The sequence below is a fragment of the Triticum aestivum genome, chromosome 3A, assembly GCF_018294505.1.
Source record: "Triticum aestivum cultivar Chinese Spring chromosome 3A, IWGSC CS RefSeq v2.1, whole genome shotgun sequence".
NCBI classification, from domain to species: domain Eukaryota; kingdom Viridiplantae; phylum Streptophyta; class Magnoliopsida; order Poales; family Poaceae; genus Triticum; species Triticum aestivum.
In genome coordinates, this window is record NC_057800.1 from 598,208,295 (window position 1) to 598,228,877 (window position 20,583).

The following is a 20,583-nucleotide window of genomic DNA, read 5'->3' on the forward strand; positions in this document are numbered from 1 at the left end:
GGGACCATGTTGGATGGCAAAACACGTCCGGTCCGCGTGGTCTAGAAGGTTGTGAGTGGTTTGAGGATCGGTGTTGGAGATGTCCTAAGCCCACTATCCGAATGGATGAGATATAATTGTTTTAACGAGTTCGTGAACTACTCATAATTAATTTGCATTTGATTCTCCATTTCCAACGAGCAAAAATATGAAATATAGATTTAAGTTCAGTTTGGCTCATCCATAAAACACAAGACGCATGGGCGAGACGTGGAGAACGATGGAGGAGTGTGCATGTAGTACTCCTTTTCTCATGCTCTAGTAGGGACAAGGAAGAGAGTTTTTTATATGTTGGTCCCACTCTCCTCCATGTCTGAGAATTTTTATAGAATCCCATGCCTGGAATGAGACTGGCCTCCTTTGGTTTGGAGGAATTTCATAGGAATTTTGGAGGATAGAATTCTTATAGAATTTTTTCCTTTAGAGTCCTTTGGTTCATAGGAATAGATTCCTATTCCTACATAGGATTGGTTCCTATCCTTCATATTTCATAGGAAAATAAAAATGAGCCTAGACTCAATGAAAAAATTTCTTTGATGTCAATCAAATGACATCTCGTTTCCTATTCCTACTCATAGAATTTGAGATACATATCATCTCATTTTCTATAAAATTCTTATTCCTATGATAATCCTATCCTATGAATCAAAAAAAAAATAGTTTGATTCTAGGCCTTACAATTCCAAATCTTGCCACATGTTTTTTGCTAAACTTGCCCAAGATTAGTTCTACGGAATAAGAGCCATAAGTTGGCAACACTAAGAGAATCTAGCCACACTTTCTGAGTGTACGTGATGTGAGGCTCTAGTATGATAAGACACATCTTGCCTAAGATGAGGCTTGAAGCAAACACTATCCTAAGTTGGTAAAACTTGTCTAATTTTAAATATGGCAACCTAAGATAACTTTAGTTGCAGACCAAACAGCCCCCCAAAAATTGGGACCTCATATATATGACAGGTGCTAAGAAATGCATGCGCGTGTATGAGGGATCGATTCATGAATCGGACAATTATTAAATAGTCGCATAGGCCCATATATGGCTTCATATATGGGCCTATGCGACTATTTAATAATTGTCCGATTCATGGACCTCAAGCCCATAAAGAATTCAAAATTCACATATCAAACCTCTAGTTAGGCTATGTGTGTGTGTTGCAACAAGACAACATATTTCAATGGTTCAACGCTAATTGTATCTAACATATACTTTTAAAATCCACCTGAAATATTTCATCCACTCCAACTTCTTGGTTATGCTTCTAATTTTGTTTTTCTATGAAATCAAACATCAATGAAATTTTTTAGCATTAAACATGATATGACATTATATTCCTGTGTTTTTTTCTATTTCTATGTGTTAGAAATCCTATAAGTAAAATAATGAAATATACCACAATAAGAAACAACATCATTAGCCTGAAACAACTATTACAACAATTCAATGTGAAATCTACCTCGCAAAATAAATAAGAAACAACATCAGCCACCGGTCCAGGTATCTTGCACACAATTTTAAGCTCAAGTTTTAATGGTCATCGGCTGAAATAACTGTGTAGGCGGGTATTCGCCTAAACTGAAGGGGTGAAAATAGACCTTCAGTTAAACAAAAGTACAAAGCCCGGGAGTTTGGGACACAACATGACAAGCTATTGGAAATCGTCAGAGCTTTCTTTTTTATGTCTGGTTTATTGTGAGATGGATGCTCATCTCGCCTTCAACGATCACTACAATGGGTAGCCCAATAATATTTGTTATTTTGCTTTGGGGGAGCTTCTATGTACTGTAGTCACTAGTTTTGGGAACCTTCCGCCAGGTTTTGGGAAGGTTTGGACGGTTTTTCTCTTATGCTTTTATTGGGTTTTTTTGCTTTAATATTTTATTTTTTATTGTCATTTATTAATTTTATTTTAAGTTCTTATATTTTTTAATGCATGTGAAAAAAATTGAATACATGTTGAAGATTTTTCATACACACGCTAAACATTTTGTGGATACACGTTGAATGTTTTTCAAATACATATTAAACATTTCTATGAATACTTGACAAACATTTGCGAAATGTATATTCAACATTTATTATGTACAGGCCGGACATTCTTATATACACGGTGAACATTTTGACTGTTTTTTGAATAAAAGTTATTTTTTTACAAATGCACATTAACATTGTTTAAACAAATGATGAACATTTTATTTAAATGTTATGAACATATTTTTAAAATGTCCAAACATTTTTGTTAAATGTTCTGAACTTTTTCTAAATGGTACGAAGCTTTTTCCAAAAATTACTCAAAAAGATAAAAACAATTGTATGAACATTTTTCAAATGTCACAAACATATTTTTAAAATAGGTGAATTTTTTTAAATGCAATGAAGAATTTTAAAATGATACAAACATTTTCTGCAAATTACTTGATTTTTTACATTACATGAATATATATTTTTAAAATTCTTGTACCTATTCTTAAATGTGTTATTTTTTCAAATGTCATTATTACTTCTTTGAACTAGTAAGCTTGCACGTGCAACGCAAGTCTGGACTGAAAGCATGTTATACAATGAAACATAACTTTTTATCATAATTTCATTTCAAAAATATATATTTCTAATCCCCAAGTCATAAAGATAGGATCTATTTTATTGACAGGATTTATCACTATTTTAGCTACTTTAGCAGCTTGGCCAATTACACGGAATTCGTGATTATTCTATTTCCTGATACTCGCTATGTATAGTGGTCAAATAGGATTATTTTCTTTGCAAGACCTTTTACTATTTTTTATCATGTGGGAGTTAGAATTAATTCTTGTTTACTTACTTTTATCCGAGTGAAGTGGCCCCAGGTGTAAGAATGCCCAGATATCATGTGGGAATTGACAGGATTTATCGCTTCACTCACAGCAAACCATCAGGTTGCATCAATATCATATCTTTATCACCAAAATAAAACATGAATCATGCTACTCATTACCTACAGGTCCTGACCAATGTAGTTCAATGGCCAGCCCTTCCCCCTGCGGTTGTACCAAGAGACGGCCCATACATACCCGTCGACGGAGCCGCTTCGCCCAACTCACAACAGCTGTCGTCGGCTCGCTCGTCTCCCTCACAGAACGGCATCGCTTCGCTCGCAGCAAACCATCAGGCTGCATCGATATCATATCTTTATCACCAAAATAAGACATGAATCATGCTACTCATTACCTACAGGTCCTGACCAATGTAGTTCAATGGCCATCCCTTCCCCCTGCGACTGTACCAAGTGACGGCCCATACATACCCGTCGACGGAGCCGCTTCGCCCGACTCACAACAGTTGTCGTCGGCCCGCTCGCCTCCCTCATAGAACGGCATCGCTTCGCTCGCAGCAAACCATCAGGCTGCATCGATATCATATCTTTATCACCAAAATAAGACATGAATCATGCTACTCATTACCTACAGGTCTGACCAATGTAGTTCAATGGCCAGCCATTCCCCCTGCGGCTGTACCAAGCGACGACCCATACATACCCGTCGACGGACAATGCAGATGCCCGAGCCAGTGCAGCAAGAATAACACTTATTACGTGGAGATCCAGACCAATGTAGTTCATTTGACAACATTTAGTGTTCATTCTTCCATGGTCAGGTCCTGACCAATGGAGGTATAATTTTTTTTTTGCAATCTATCCATTTTAAATAGCATGCCTCTCCTGCAACTTTCAGAAAACGTACTGGCATGTCCTATGCCCAAATAATGGTCATTCCAGGTCCACAAACAAATTAAAAAATATAGATAGCCGTTCGAGATTGCAAGTCTAATAGTAGCTCTTAGATGACAAATAACAAAATCTAATAGTGACCAGGATGGGCATCCCATCGTGTCTCTAATTTGGGGTTGTACTTGGCCCCTTTTTTTGTATGAATTTAGTCGGTTCACTCAAATTTTCATCTAAGCTCAATAAAACTGAGCCATGCATAGCTAGTCTTTCCACGGCCAATAGCAGCTTTACACAAAAATAGCTCATCATGAACCGACAAAAGCATCAACTACGCGATGCATGTGAAATCGCATCCCAAGTCCTAAAGGTATATGGCTATTGAATATCAAGAAACAAGCTAGAAAGCAGCAAGGCAATGAAAATGGATGGATTCCATGGCAGCATGATCTCTGTGCCCTCCTATCATTGTGAATCTTGATTAGGGCAGGGAGAAACTGCCGAGTTGCCTTCTTTGGTTCCCGTGTATAGACACTTGCAGCACATAACTTTTTGTAGCAAAATGTAAAATATTAACACTGTTCCAAATGGATTTGCATAGGCCCTACGGAAAAAAGTATAGTCGTGAACATGGTGCATATATATAACAAAGTCTGAATTAAGATGATGAGCATTACAATAGGGGGAGGTAATTGACCTTAAATCACTTACATATGAATATGTATACTCTAAATGTAGGCCTTGGCTGAGAAGCAAGACAGATCTGGACATTCAGTAAGTAAAGCCACAAACTTATCCACCTCTTCATCCCTGAACAACATATTTCTATAAGATAGTATATCTGTATATGCACTGAACAAAGCCTGTATGTTGGAATAGAATAATACTCATGAATGTAATCAAATGAACTAAGAATTTGCTAATATGTCTAGCAGGACACATCTCTCATCCTCGTTCCTCCTCGGCACAATTGCATTCCATAGTATGGTTATACATATCCTCAAACATGTAGGAACTAATATTTGTCTTTCTCACGTGCATGAAGAAATAGTTACATTTACCTGCTAGAAAACTAATTGGATGAGAAGTACATATGTCGCTCATTGTTGTTCTTGTATAAAAACAGTACGAAAGTGGGATCATAAACTCACCAATCCTTGTTGTCTCTCTTTATTTACAGAGCATTTAACCTCTGCCTCACACAACGTATATATGTCTCAGCATTCGGCATGTACCTTTTGTCAATGTCAACATACTCAAATACGACATCTTCACCAAGTTCCAATGTAACAGGCTGTCAAGAAAAAAGATGCAATACCAAAGGTGAGAATGGCAGTCTATTGGCCAATATATTCTACTGTAATAATTAGTCTAAAGGAGAAAAGATGCATGATATGTGATAAATTAGTACAAATATAAATAAAATTATAGAAATGTGGAACAAACCTTGACCCTAGGAGTTGCAGCAACTATAATCCTTTTACCAGTTTCATAGCTCCAAATTAATGCAACCTAATAGTTTATCCATCCCTTCACCTGGTGACCTCTTGGACTTAAATAGAGATGATTTCTGAAACAAAATGTGAGATGTTTAATCTGGGCCTCACCCAAACACACTTATGTACTTTGTTTTGGAAAATATGTATTCAAATAGCTTGCATAGAAAATGGTGTCAAGAAAGAGCCAACTTAATCAAATGGCCTTGCTACATATAATCGATAACCTTCAAGCTATTTCGAAGTCCATATTTCTTTTATCAAAAACCATAATAAAGTTCTTGTGTCATAACAAATAACCTGCTGGGCAGGATGCAGAACCTGAATGCTTTTTCCATCTGCATAACACACTGCAGTTTATGAGAAACCGCAAAAAATCATATCACCCAAGAGAGGCAACCTACAAACACACATCAATTACATTGTCCGAAATAAATATTTCTAGCATCAATTGAAACCATGTTTGAACTATAAATGAGTAATGTATGTAGTTAGTGACATACAACGATCCAGCCACTGAAGTTTGTGCTCTTGAGCACCTGCACAGGCACGAAATAAGTAATCATAGGAGAGGGAAATCACTAATGAACATTGCAAGTTTGCAACTAATTTGTAGAGTGTGGTTAATCACAGTCGACCGGACAGAGAAGAAAGCACTCATGATCCTACGTACTGCTGAACACCCTCCCGATTATGCACTCCAATGGACTATTGTTCGCGTCATCAATCTGCACAAATTTGCAAGATGAACTTGGATAATGCATTTCAAGTATGAACTGCTAGCTAGGAGAAAACTGAATGTGGAGCACCTGACGAGGGTGACGATGCGCTTGGAGGCGGGAGCGATGCACTGGCCATGGTCGTCAAGGACGAAGCCAGCGGGTGGCTTGGGCATGGCGTCGCCCGACCATGTCCCCCCCCCCAGCGAACCTCCCCCTCCCCCTCAGCCTCCTCGTTGTCATAGTCCCTATACCCTGCCTCATCGTCGAAATTCTCATCCAGCCGCAGAGCGTCGGGCGAGCGGGCCATGCCTGCCGGCGGCGCGCGTCTGGATTGCTCCCTGGACGGCGGCCGCTCGGCTAAGCCTCTCGGCGGCCCGCGCCCCTGGTGGTGGCGACTGGGTGCGCCAGTAGGGCCTCGCCTCCCTGGCGTACCTTGTTCTTCGCCGTCGTCGTCGTGGAGCCTGGGCGGCAGCCCATGCTGGCGGGTCTGCGGAGGAGGGCCGCGGTTCCTGGGTGGCGGCCTGGACGACCGCTGCTGCCTCAGCGTGCAGTCACTCGGACGGAGACACACCTCCCGAACCCACTCTTAAGCAGATTAAGCCTCGGCTCAGCGGAGAATCAGCTGGCGGCGAGATCGTGACCCACGCTTAAGCAGATGCGAGCGCTCATAGGGGTGTGGCGACGGCATGGGGCGGTGGCGGGGCGGCGGAGTGGAGGAGCGGTGATCGGTGACCCTCCAAGCGGTTGGCAGCAGCAATAGGGGAGGGATGGCATGTGGATCGTGGCATCGTGCTCATGTATTCTAAGACGACGAAGGGGTACAAATGGATTAGCGTGGGATCAGTGGGTTAGTGAAAACGTGGAGTGGCATTGGTGGGTAATTAAAGTGTAAAACACGTTTGATAGATTGGAGCCATTTGGACCATCAGATTGCAAGTTTCAACGGATAGGATGATTTGATTCTCCGCCCTCTCGTGCTTTTATAGGGGTAGTAGATTATATGAAAACTTTACAATTTTTCCTGAACAAATTTTTAAAACACTTTTACAAACTATAGAAATGTTTTTCTAAAATAGTCCATATATAAATAACAGAAATAGGGAACGAACCTACCAATGAACCGAATGAAACAAACCTACAAAAGAACCAAACGATGAACAAACCGAACTGGGCCGACCCAAACCAAGCAAGATGAAGCATTCCCTGAGGCAAGCCGTTCTTCCGTCTCGCTAGAGGCGAGTAAAGACGCACCTAGTGGAAAGCCCATCGCGGCATACTGCAAAACAAAGTTCGGAACAACGTCCATTCAAAAAACAGCTAACCGTTTCTTTTTGAAGATATGTAGGTTCTCCGAAAAAAGTTGCAAACTTGCAGTCGTCAGTTGGATATCAGATTTTGCTAAATAAAATAAAATGACACGACACTTGTGAGATTTACTAAATCTTGGTCGGATCCCTTCTTGCTTCGGGAGCAAGCACATTTCCCTATATATCGGCAATTCATCTAAGCACTATGGCTGTTCTTGTTTTGATGATACTCAAAGTGGGATTTCTAGTTGTACTAGCACAATGCCCATGTATTACTGTGAAACTATAACATTCAAGGAGTTAGGTTACTAAGTTAGGAAATCGTCAAAATACATTGACGCCCTATGGCAGTTGTATACGGTTAAAGATTAAAAAGAAGCAAACATACAACAAAAGATCATGCGACAGACAATGGAGACTTTTAAATATAGTGGGTATTTGCAGGACACAACATTTTGATTTTTTAAACATAGAATAATGAGCTTTAGTAAGTTGACTGCACAAGCTCGTGGATCGGGTAGAAGGACAAGGTCTATCACCCTTTTGGAATTACAATTTCTTCACTCTCTTTCTCCGTGATATAAAATTGGGAGAACTTGATTGGAAAGACAAACTGGGAACAAGAGCATGATCTTGAGTTGAAGTCGCATTTCTGAATTTGTTGTGTGTACCTTCTACAAAGTATCTGTCTCATATGGAAGTAGCAGTGTACTTGTTTATTTGCGATGAGCCACACTTGTGAGTAATGTTTTATTTATGTCTCATGAAAAGCGCTAGTCTCACATGTGGGGAGAAGTGTATTTGTTTGTTCGTGAATGTTAATGGTCCCACGAGTGAATTTATCATAATTTCCATTCTTTATTTTTCATCCTACTTTTAAATGTTCGAGTTGGCAATGAGTTTATTGGCCATTCTTTGCTCTTGTATGCGGGATTTTTGTGTGAAAAAGAGTAGGCATAAAATAGTTGGCATGTGCACCCAAATGAAGAATAATGCATGTACGAACCCAAATCAAGACGAAACCTAAAGTGTCTGAGTGTTTGTATAAACTATTTAACTGTATTTCAGGTTTTAAGCATGTGTCGATCTATTTTGAGACTGATGTAACGTATGGACACGTTGCTAGTAAGTACTACCCCTGTTCCTAAATATAAAACACGTTGGTAGCTCGAACAGAGGGAGCAGGAAAGAGATAACAAAGATGATCATATAATCATGATATCATAACTTGGTGAAAACCCATATCTACAGGTTTCAAGAAAGGAAAATACTCATGCATGTAACACAAAGATTTTGTAGAAACTAGAAAGATATAATAATTCCTAGTCCGAGAGAAACACATTCTAACATAGCTGTAGTAAGCCACGTCGACGTGATATAGAAACATATAAGTTGCAGTAAATACAATCCACTAATGATCATATACTTGAGGCGAGCGTGAGATCTCCTGTGAGACGACATACGAGCTTTCAGGGCTCCTTTGGTTCAAAGAAATTTCATAGGATTTCTAGAGGATTTGGACCTTAGGAATTTTCCTACGGTTATTATTTTATTCACAAGATTGAAATTCTTAAGAATTATTCATAGGATTCATTTGTATTATATTTTGGAGAAAAAATTTAATCCATTCAAACCACTTGTAGAGTTTCTTGTTTGTCCTGCACTATCAAATCCTTTTATCATCTACTATCAAACACTCTTTCATTCAAATTCATGCGGTTTAATACATGAAGACATGACACTCCATTCCTTAGGGCTTCGTTGGAGGAATTTTTCCTAACTACTAACCCATTCTTATGCCCAATTCCTTAGGAAGTCTAACATGACCTCAAACATTTACTCCTTTTTTCTTTTGAGATGTCCAATGTATTTTTCATTATATTTGTCTCTTCTCAATCCTTAAAAAGCCATGTGGTTCTTTCATGTGCACCATCCAAAGGCAGGCACTGCAAAAAAAAGGTTTAAAATCATGTATTCCCTCCTCCGATTTATATTACCTGTCGCTGATTTATATTACTTAGAGTTTTTCTAAAATCTGAAAAAAAAGCAGCAGTATTCTTTTTCTCCAAAGAAGGTAGCAGTAAATTCAACGGTGAGAGGGGCCAGCCAGCCAGAGAGGTGTTTAATGCTCGCCGTAACAGGAACGGACGTGTGGCGCTCGGGGCGTCGGAGTAGGTTCCTCAGCACACGTGCCAGTTTAATGGAAGTAAGTGGGCGAACGGATGTCGTTTCAATGGGGAGAGAAGGCGTGCGTAGCTGTCGAGTAGCGGTGGCACTATCTGCGACGAGCTGCTTCAGTGCCGACTCGAGTGAGCGACCACGCCCGCTCTAGGCTGGCATGAATGCGGGTAGCTAACTCCAGGCAGGAAAGCGCGTGACCTTGGGAAAGGGGTTTTTTGTGAGCCTGGTTAGTCAAACGCTGCCGTGCCAGCGATCCGGATGCCTGTAACGCCCCTAGTTTGTCACCAGTTTATGGGGAAAAGTGCGTCTGGGCCAAACAGATAGATGTGGGACCATGTTGGATGGCAAAACATGTCCGGTCCGCGTGGTCTGGAAGGTTGTAGGTGGTTTGTGTAGGGTTTCGTAGTAATTTCAAAAAATTTCCTACGCACACACAGGATCATGTGATGCATAGCAACGAGGGGAGAGTATTGTCTACGTACCCAACGCAGACCGACTGCGGAAGCGATGACACGACGTAGAGGAAGTAGTCGTACGTCTTCTCGATCCAACCGATCAAGTACCGAAACTACGACACCTCCGAGTTCGAGCACACGTTCAGCTCGATGACGATCCCCGGACTCCGATCCAGCAAAGTGTCGGGGAAGAGTTTTGTCAGCACGACGGCGTGGTGATGATCTTGATGAACTACAGCAGCAGGGCTTCGCCTAAACTCCGCTACAGTATTATCGAGGAATATGGTGGCAGGGGGCACCGCACACGGCTAAGGAATAGATCACGTGGATCAACTTGTGTCAACTTGTGTGTTTAGAGGTGCCCCTGCCTCCGTATATAAAGGAGGAGAGGAGGGGAGGCTGGCCGGCCAAGGGGGGGAGGCGCAGGAGAGTCCTGCTCCCTCTGGGAGTAGGATTCCCCCTCCAATCCTAGTCCAACTAGGATTCCTCGGAGGGGAAAAGAGGAGGAGGGGGCCTGCCACCTCTCCTAGTCCTAATAGGACTAGGGGAAGGGGGGCGGGTGCAGCCCATCAAGGGCAGCCCCTTCTCTTTTCCACTAAGGCCCACTATGGCCCAAATAGCTCCCGGGGGGTTCCGGTAACCTCCCGGTAACCCGGTAAAATCCCGATTTCACCCGGAACACTTCCGATATCCGAATATAGGCTTCCAATATATCAATCTTTACGTCTCGACCATTTCGAGACTCCTCGTCATGTCCGTGATCACATCCGGGACTCCGAACAACCTTCGGTACATCAAAATGCATAAACTCATAATATAACTGTCATCGTAACCTTAAGCGTGCGGACCCTACGGGTTCGAGAACAATGTAGACATGACCGAGACACGTCTCCGGTCAATAACCAATAGCGGGACCTGGATGCCTTGGCTCCTACATATTCTACGAAGATCTTTATCGGTCAGACCGCATAACAACATACGTTGTTCCCTTTGTCATCGGTATGTTACTTGCCCGAGATTCGATCGTCGGTATCCAATACCTAGTTCAATCTCGTTACCGGCAAGTCTCTTTACTCGTTCCGTAATACATCATCTCACAACTAACATATTAGTTGTAATGCTTCCAAGGCTTATGTGATGTGTATTACCGAGAGGGCCCAGAGATACCTCTCCGACAATCGGAGTGACAAATCCTAATCTCGAAATACGCCAACCCAACATCTACCTTTGGAGACACCTGTAATGCTCCTTTATAATCACCCATTTACGTTGTGACGTTTGGTAGCACCCAAAGTGTTCCTCCGGCAAACGGGAGTTGCATAATCTCATAGTCATAGGAACATGTATAAGTCATGAAGAAAGCAGTAGCAACATACTAAACGATCGGGTGCTAAGCTAATGGAATGGGTCATGTCAATCAGATCATTCACCTAATGATGTGACCTCGTTAATCAAATAACAACTCTTTGTTCATGGTTAGGAAACATAACCATCTTTGATTAACGAGCTAGTCAAGTAGAGGCATACTAGTGACACTCTATTTGTCTATGTATTCACACATGTATTATGTTTCCAGTTAATACAATTCTAGCATGAATAATAAACATTTATCATGATATAAGGAAATAAATAATAACTTTATTATTGCCTCTAGGGCATATTTCCTTCAGTCTCCCACTTGCACTAGAGTCAATAATCTAGTTCACATCGCCATGTGATTTAACAGCAATAGTTCACATCATCATGTGATTAACACCCATAGTTCACATCGATATGTGATCAATACCCAAAGGGTTTACTAGAGTCAATAATCTAGTTCACATCATTTATGTGATTAACACCCAAAGAGTACTAAGGTGTGATCATGTTTTGCTTGTGAGATAATTTAGTCAACGGGTCTGTCACATTCAGATCCGTAAGTATTTTGTGAATTTCTATGTCAACAATGCTCTGCACGGAGCTACTCTAGCTTATTGCTCCCACTTTCAATATGTATCTAGATCGAGACTTAGAGTCATCCAGATCTGTGTCAAAACTTGCATCGACGTAACTTTTTACGACGAACCTTTTGTCACCTCCATAATCGAGAAATATTTCCTTATTTCACTAAGGATAATTTTGACCAATGTCCAGTGATCTACTCTTAGATCACTATTGTACTCCCTTGCTTAACACAGTGTAGGGTATACAATAGATCTGGTACACATCATGGCATACTTTATAGAACCTATGGCTGAGGCATAGGGAATGACTTTCATTCTTTTTCTATCTTCTGCCGTGGTCAGGCTTTGAGTCTTACTCAACTTCACACCTTGTAACACAGGCAAGAAACCTTTTTCTTTGACTGCTCCATTTTGAACTACTTCAAAATCTTGTCAAGGTATGTACTCATTGAAAACTTATCAAGTGTCTTGATCTATCTCTATAGATCTTGATACTTAATATGTAAGCAGCTTCACCGAGGTCTTTCTTTGAAAAACTCCTTTCAAACACTCCTTTATGCTTTGCAGAATAATTCTACATTATTTCCGATCAACAATATGTCATTCACATATACTTATCAGAAATGTTGTAGTGCTCCCACTCACTTTCTTGTAAATACAGGCTTCACCGCAAGTCTGTATAAAACCATATGCTTTGATCAACTCATCAAAGCGTATATTCCAACTCCGAGATGCTTGCACCAGTCCACAGATGGATCGCTGGAGCTTGCATATTTTGTTAGCACCTTTAGGATTGACAAAACCTTCTGGTTGTATCATATACAACTCTTCTTTAATAAATCCATTAAGGAATGCAGTTTTGTTTATCCATTTGCCGGATTTCATAAAATGCGGCAATTGCTAACATGATTCCGACAGACTTAAGCATAGATACGAGTGAGAAACTCTCATCGTAGTCAACACCTTGAACTTGCCGAAAACCTTTTTGCGACAAGTCGAGCTTTGTAGACAGTAACATTACCATCAGCGTCAGTCTTCTTCTTAAAGATCCATTTATTCTCAATTGCTTGCCGATCATCGGGCAAGTCAACCAAAGTCCATACTTTGTTCTCATACATGGATCCCATCTCAGATTTTATGGCTTCAAGCCACTTTGCGGAATCTGGGCTCACCATCGCTTCTTCATAGTTCGTAGGTTCATCATGATCTAGTAGCATGACTTCCAGAAAAGGATTATCGTACCACTCTGGCGCGGATCTTACTCTGGTTGATCTACGAGGTTCAGTAGTATCTTGTTCTGAAGTTTCATGATCATCATCATTGGCTTCCTCACTAACTGGTGTAGGTGTCACAGAAACAGTTTTCTGTGATGAACTACTTTCCAGTAAGGGAGCAGGTACAGTTACCTCGTCAAGTTCTACTTTCCTCCCACTCACTTCTTTCGAGAGAAACTCCTTCTCTAGAAATGATCCATTCTTAGCAATGAATGTCTTGCCTTCGGATCTGTGATAGAAGGTGTACCCAACAGTTTCCTTTGGGTATCATATGAAGTCATATTTCTCCGATTTGGGTTCGAGCTTATCAGGTTGAAGCTTTTTCACATAAGCATCGCAGCCCCAAACTTTAAGAAACGACAACTTTGGTTTCTTGCCAAACCACAGTTCATAAGGCGTCGTCTCAACGGATTTTGATGGTGCCCTATTTAACGTGAATGCAGCTGTCTTTAATGCATAACCCCAAAACGATAGTGGTAAATCGGTAAGAAACATCATAGGTTGCACCATATCCAATAAAGTACAATTATGACGTTCGGACACACCATTGTGGTGTTCCAGGTGGCATGAGTAGTGAAACTATTTCACATTGTTTTTAACTGAAGGCCAAACTCGTAACTCAAATACTCTTCTCTACGATCAGATCGTAGAAACTTTATTTTCTTGTTACGATGATTTTTCACTTCACTCTGAAATTCTTTGAACTTTCCAAATGTTTCAGACTTGTGTTTCATTAAGTAGATATACTCATATCTGCTCAAATCATCTGTGAAGATCAGAAAATAATGATACTTGCCACGAGCATCAACACTCATTGGATTGCATACATCGGTATGTATTATTTCCAATAAGTCAGTAGCACGTTCCATTGTTCTGGAGAACGGAGTTTTAGTCATCTTGCCCAAAAGGCACGGTTCGCAAGCATCAAATGATTCATAACCAAGTGATTCTGAAAATCCATCTTTATGGAGTATCTTCATGCGCTTTACACCGATATGACCCAAACGGCAGTGCCACAAATAAGTTGCACTATCATTATTAACTTTGCATCTTTTGGTTTCAATATTATGAATATGTGTATCACTACGATCGAGATCCAATGAACCATTTTTCATTGGGTGTGTAACCATATAAGGTTTTATTCATGTAAACAGAACAACAGTTTATTCTCTTACTTAAATGAATAACCGTATTGCAATAAACATGATCAAATCATATTCATGCTCAACGCCAACACCAAATAACACTTATTTAGTTTCAACACTAATCCCGAAAGTATAGGGAGTGTGCGATGATGATCATATTAATCTTGGAACTACTTCCAATACTCATCGTCACTTCCCCTTCAACTAGTCTTTGTTTATTCTGCAACTCCCGTTTCGAGTTACTAATCTTAGCAACTGAATTAGTACCTAATACTAAGGGGTTTTCTATAAACACTAGTAAAGTACACATCAATAACATGTATATCAAATATACTTATGTTCACTTTGCCATCCTTCTTATCCGCCAATCACTTGGGGTAGTTCCGCTTCCAGTGACCAATCCCTTTGTAGTAGAAGCACTTAGTCTCAGGCTTAGGACCAGACTTGGGCTTCTTCACTTGAGCAGCAACTCGCTTGCCGTTCTTCTTGAAGTTCCCCTTCTTCCCTTTGCCCTTTTATTGAAACTAGTGGTCTTGTCTACCATCAACACTTGATGTTTTTCTTGATTTCTACCTTCGTTGATTTCAGCATCACGAAGAGCTTGGGAATCACTTTAGTCATCCCTTGCATATTATAGTTCATCACGAAGTTCTACTAACTTGGTGATGGTGACTAGAGAATTCTGTCAATCACTATCTTATCTGGAAGATTAACTCCCACTTGATTCAAGCGATTGTAGTACTCAGACAATCTGGGCACATGCTCACTAGTTGAGCGATTCTCCTCCATCTTTTAGCTATAGAACTTGTTGGAGACTTCATATCTCTCAACTCGGGTATTTGCTTGAAATATTAACTTCAACTCCAGGAACATCTCATATGGTCCATGACGTTCAAAACGTCTTTGAAGTCCCGATTCTAAGCCGTTTAAGCATGGTGCACTAAACTATCAAGTAGTCATCATATTGAGCCAGCCAAACGTTCATAACGTCTGCATCTGCTCCTGCAATAGGTCTGTCACCTAGCGGTGCATCAAGGACATAATTCTTCTGTGCAGCAATGAGGATAAACCTCAGATCACGGATCCAATCCGCATCATTGCTACTTGCATTTTTCAACACAATTTTTCTCTAGTAACATATCAAAATAAACACAGGGAAGCAACAACGCGAGCTATTGATCTACAACATAATTTGCAAAATACTATCAGGACTAAGTTCATGATAAATTAAAGTTCAATTAATCATATTACTTAAAGAACTCCCACTTAGATAGACATCCCTCTAATCTTCTAAGTGATTACGTAATCCAAATCAACTAAACCATGACCGATCATCACGTGAGATGGAGTAGTTTTCAATGGTGAACATCGTTTATGTTGATCATATCTACTATATGATTCACGCTCGACCTTTCGGTCTCCGTGTTCCGAGGCCATATCTGCATATGCTAGGCTCGTCAAGTTTAACCTGAGTATTCTGCGTGTGCAAAAACTGGCTTGCACCCGTTGTAGATGGACGTAGAGCTTATCACACCCGATCATCACGTGGTGTCTGGGCACGACGAACTTTGGCAACGGTGCATACTCAGGGAGAACACTTCTTGATAATTTAGTGAGAGATCATCTTATAATGCTACCGTCAATCAAAGCAAGATAAGATGCATAAAAAGATAGACATCACATGCAATCAATATAAGTGATATGATATGGCCATCATCATCTTGTGCTTGTGATCTCCATCTCCGAAGCACCGTCATGATCACCATCGTCACCGGCGCGACACCTTGATCTTCATCGTAGCATCGTTGTCGTCTTGCCAATCTTATGCTTTCACGACTATCACTACCGTTTAGTAATAAAGTAAAGCATTACATCGCGATTGCATTGCATACAATAAAGCGACAACCATATGGCTCCTGCCAGTTGCCGATAACTTGGTTACAAAACATGATCATCTCATACAATAAAATTCAGCATCATGCCTTGACCATATCACATCACAACATGCCCTGCAAAAACAAGTTAGACGTCCTCTACTTTGTTGTTGCATGTTTTATGTGGCTGCTACGGGCTTAAGTAAGAACCAATCTCACCTACGCATCAAAACCACAACGATAGTTTGTCAAATAGACTCCGTTTTAACCTTCGCAAGGACCGGGCGTAGCCATACTTGGTTCAACTAAAGTTGGAGAGACAGTCGCCCGCAAGCCATCTCTGTGCAAAGCACGTCGAGGGAACCGGTCTCGCGTAAGCGTACGCGTAAGGTTGGTCTGGGTCGTCTCGTCCAACAATACCGCCGAACCAAAGTATGACATGCTGGTAGGCAGTATGACTTGTATCGTCCACAACTCACTTGTGTTCTACTCGTGCATATAACATCAACATCAATAACCTAGGCTCGGATGCCACTGTAGGGTTTCGTAGTAATTTCAAAAAATTTCCTACGCACACACAGGATCATGTGATGCATAGCAATGAGGGAAGAGTATTGTCTACGTACCCAATGCAGACCGACTGCGGAAGCGATGACACGACGTAGAGGAAGTAGTCGTACGTATTCTCGATCCAACCGATCAAGTACCGAAACTACGGCACCTCCGAGTTCGAGCACACGTTCAGCTCGATGACGATCCCCGGACTCCGATCCAGCAAAGTGTCGGGGAAGAGTTTTGTCAGCATGACGGCGTGGTGACGATCTTGATGAACTACAGCAGCAGGGCTTCGCCTAAACTCCGCTACAGTATTATCGAGGAATATGGTGGCAGGGGGCACCGCACACGGCTAAGGAATAGATCACGTGGATCAACTTGTGTCAACTTGTGTGTTTAGAGGTGCCCCTGCCTCCGTATATAAAGGAGGAGAGGAGGGGAGGCTGGCCGGCCAAGGGGGGGAGGCGCAGGAGAGTCCTGCTCCCTCTGGGAGTAGGATTCCCCCTCCAATCCTAGTCCAACTAGGATTCCTCGGAGGGGAAAAGAGGAGGAGGGGGCCGGCCACCTCTCCTAGTCCTAATATGACTAGGGGAAGGGGGGGCGCAGCCCATCAAGGGCAGCCCCTTCTCTTTTCCACTAAGGCCCACTATGGCCCAAATAGCTCCCGGGGGGTTCCGGTAACCTCCCGGTAACCCGGTAAAATCCCGATTTCACCCGGAACACTTCCGATATCCAAATATAGGCTTCCAATATATCAATCTTTACGTCTCGACCATTTCGAGACTCCTCGTCATGTCCGTGATCACATCCGGGACTCCGAACAACCTTCGGTACATCAAAATGCATAAACTCATAATATAACTGTCATCGTAACCTTAAGCGTGCGGACCCTACGGGTTCGAGAACAATGTAGACATGACCGAGACACGTCTCCGGTCAATAACCAATAGCGGGACCTGGATGCCCATATTGGCTCCTACATATTCTACGAAGATCTTTATCGGTCAGACCGCATAACAACATACGTTGTTCCCTTTGTCATCGGTATGTTACTTGCCCGAGATTCGATCGTCGGTATCCAATACCTAGTTCAATCTCGTTACCGGCAAGTCTCTTTACTCGTTCCGTAATACATCATCTCACAACTAACATATTAGTTGTAATGCTTGCAAGGCTTATGTGATGTGTATTACCGAGAGGGCCCAGAGATACCTCTCCGACAATCGGAGTGACAAATCCTAATCTCGAAATACGCCAACCCAACATCTACCTTTGGAGACACCTGTAATGCTCCTTTATAATCACCCATTTACGTTGTGACGTTTGGTAGCACCCAAAGTGTTCCTCCGGCAAACGGGAGTTGCATAATCTCATAGTCATAGAAACATGTATAAGTCATGAAGAAAGCAGTAGCAACATACTAAACGATCGGGTGCTAAGCTAATGGAATGGGTCATGTCAATCAGATCATTCACCTAATGATGTGACCTCGTTAATCAAATAACAACTTTTTGTTCATGGTTAGGAAACATAACCATCTTTGATTAACGAGCTAGTCAAGTAGAGGCATACTAGTGACACTCTATTTGTCTATGTATTCACACATGTATTATGTTTCCAGTTAATACAATTCTAGCATGAATAATAAACATTTATCATGATATAAGGAAATAAATAATAACTTTATTATTGCCTCTAGGGCATATTTCCTTCAGTTTGAGGATCGGTGTTGGAGATGTCCTAAGTCCACTATCCGAATGGATGAGACACAATTGTTTTAACGAGTTCGTGAACTACTCATAATTAATTTGCATTTAATTCTTCATTTCCAACGAGCAAAAAATATGTAACCTAGATTTAAGTTTAGTTTGGCTCATCCATAAAACACAAGACGCATGGGCGAGACGTGGAGTACGATGGATGAGTGTGCATGTAATACTCCTTTTCTCATGCTCTAGTGGGGACAAGGAAGAGAGTTCTTTATATGTTGGTCCCACTCTCCTCCATGTCTGAGAAATTTTTATAGAATCCCATGCCTGGAATGAGACTAAGAGGATAGTTTGATTCTAGGCCTTACAATTCCAAATCTTGCCACATATTTTTTTGCTAAACTTGCCCAAGGTTAGTTCTATGGAATAAGAGCCATAAGTTGGCAACACTAATAGAATCTAGCCACACTTTCTGGTTGTACATGATGTGAGGCTCTAGTATGACAAGAGACATCTTGCCTAAGGTGAGGCTTGAAGCAAACACTATCCTAAGTTGGTAAAACTTGTCTAATTTTAAATGTGGCAACCTAAGGTAACTTTAGTTGCAGACCAAACAGCCCAAAAAAATTGGGACCTCATATATATGACAGGTGCTAAGAAATGCATGCGCGTGTATGAGGAATCGATTCATGAATCGAACAATTATTGAATAGTCGCATAGGCCCATATATGGCTCTTATTGAATAGTCACATAGGCCCATATATGGCTCTTATTGAATAATTGTTCGATTCATGGACTTCAAGCCCATAAAGAATTCAAAAATCACATATCAAACCTCACGTATATGGACCACTAGTTAGGCTATGTGTGTGTGTTGCAACAAAGCATCATATTTCAATGGTTCAACGCTAATCGTATCTAACATGTACTTTTAAAATCCACCTGAAATATTTCATCCACTCCAACTTCTTGGTTATACTTCTAAATTTGTTTTTCTATGAAATCAAACATCAATGAAATTTTGTAGCATTAAACATGATATTACATTATATTCCTGTGTTTTTTTTCTATTTCTGTATGTTAGAAATCCTATAAGTAAAATAATGAAATCTACCACAATAAGAAACAACACCATTAGCCTGAAACAACTGTTACAATAATTCAATGTGAAATCTACCTCGCAAAATAAATAAGAAACAACATCAGCCACCAGTCCAGGTATCTTGCACACAATTTTAAGCTCAAGTTTTAATGGTCATCGGCCTGAAATAACTGTGTATGCGGGTATTCGCCTGAACTGAAGGGGTGAAAATAGACCTTCAGTTAAACAAAAGTACAAAGCCTAGGAGTTTGGGACACAACATGACAAGCTATTGGAAATCATCAGAGCTTTCTTTTTTATATATCGTTTATTGCAAGATGGATGCTCATCTCGCCTTCAAATATCACTATAATGGGTAACCCAATAATATTTGTTATTTTGGTTTGGGGGAGCTTCTATGTACTATAGTCACTAGTTTTGGGAACCTTCCACCAGGTTTTGGGAAGGTTTGGATGGTTTTTCTCTTATGCTTTTATTGCCAATTTTATTGGGTTTTTTGCTTTAATATTTTATTCTTTATTGTCATTTATTAATTTTATTTTAAGTTCTTATATTTTTGAATGCATGTGAAAAAAATTGAATACATGTTGAAGATTTTTCATACACACGCTAAACATTTTGTGGATACATGTTGAATGTTTTTCAAATACATATTAAAAAAATTCTATGAATACTTGTCAAACATTTGCGAAATGTATATTCAACATTTAGGGCCTCTTTGATTCATAGGATTGCAAAAACATAGGAATAGGGGAAGTGTAGGATTGGAATGGCATGTCCATTGGATCCCTATAGGATTTGAGTTTGTTTGATTGTGCCACGGGAAAAACAAAGGATTTCTTTCAAAAGGTTGGAGTGGATGTTAAAATTCTTGTGAAATGTAGTACAAATGAATCCTTGGGAAAAAATGCTACAGGATTCAATCCTACGAATCAATCGACCAACATAGGAAAAATTCCTAAGGATTCTAATCCTTCAAAGATCCTATGAAATCCTTTGAATCAAAGAGACCCTATTATGTATAGGCCGGACATTTTTATATACACGGTGAACATTTTGTAAATAAGGGTTGAGTG